The sequence below is a fragment of the Penaeus monodon genome, chromosome 4 (assembly GCF_015228065.2).
Source record: "Penaeus monodon isolate SGIC_2016 chromosome 4, NSTDA_Pmon_1, whole genome shotgun sequence".
NCBI classification, from domain to species: domain Eukaryota; kingdom Metazoa; phylum Arthropoda; class Malacostraca; order Decapoda; family Penaeidae; genus Penaeus; species Penaeus monodon.
The window spans coordinates 4,745,309-4,746,417 of NC_051389.1; positions in this window are offsets into that span (position 1 = coordinate 4,745,309).

The window sequence follows — 1,109 nt, forward strand, 5'->3', positions numbered from 1 at the left end:
GATGAACGCGGAGATGACGAGGAGGAGGGGGAGGAAATGGACTTACGCAAGATGCCCGATCAAAAAATAGAACCCGCCTCCAAGGAAGGAGATAAGAGCACATTTATGTCATCTCCCGAGAAGACTAAAATCGTGAACGTCTTTCTCTCTCTCTCTTCATATATGCTCTCTCTCCCTTTCTCTCTCTCTCTCGCTCTCTCTCTCTCTCTCTCTCTCTCTCTCTCTCTCTCTCTCTCTCTCTCTCTCTCTCTCTCTCTCTCTCTCTAAGCGTAAGATGAACCAGATCTAAAAGCAATGAGCGTAATCGAATGCAAGCTGCACCACCCCGAGTCGCTAATGAGCGGCGAGGTGGGCGCTAAGAAACGCTGCGGTAATGTAATGAGCAGCAAAAAGCAGATGACCAAAGGTAAAGCGGCGTCTAGATGATTGTTCGAGACCGCACTGAGGTTTCCGAGGTGGGGGAGATGGGGAGGGGTGGGGTGACTAATGAGTCCGCCCCCCCCCCCACCACCACTACCATTTCAGCCTAAGACGGGGATGAAATAAGTGGGGGGGGGGAGGGGAGGGAGACTAACATGGGGACGCATTATAGGCCTAGATCTCCAATTTTGAGACAATAACCCTACCCCAAAACTCACGAGACAAAACCAATTGTTCAGGTACACCAAATATAAAAAAAATAAAATTATTTACCAAAATACCCCATGCGTAGTCTACCAAAGATCACAAAAACAAAAGCAAATAAACTCACCAAGAAACCTAGCATGCTATACCTCGATCCATCCTATAACAACGGCGTTCCTCTTAATATCGTCCCCAGCTTCATTTTGACCTTGCACGCTACAAACCCAAGCGTTGGTGACCGCGCTGAGCTTATCCGTTGAACGCAGTGCCTACGGGACGCTAAATTCTGTTAGTCTAAGACCGTTCTTTCAGTCTCCTTCGTATCCTTTGGTCTCAAAAACATCGGGCGCCTCTGTTGTTCGTGAATCACGTTATAATAACCTGGGCAAAAAGAGCGGACCATCCTAATGATTGTTACCAAGCCGGTACTAATCCTTATAAACGGTTGTATTCGAGTAAGCCGCATGGGGAAGGTGGTGGTGGGG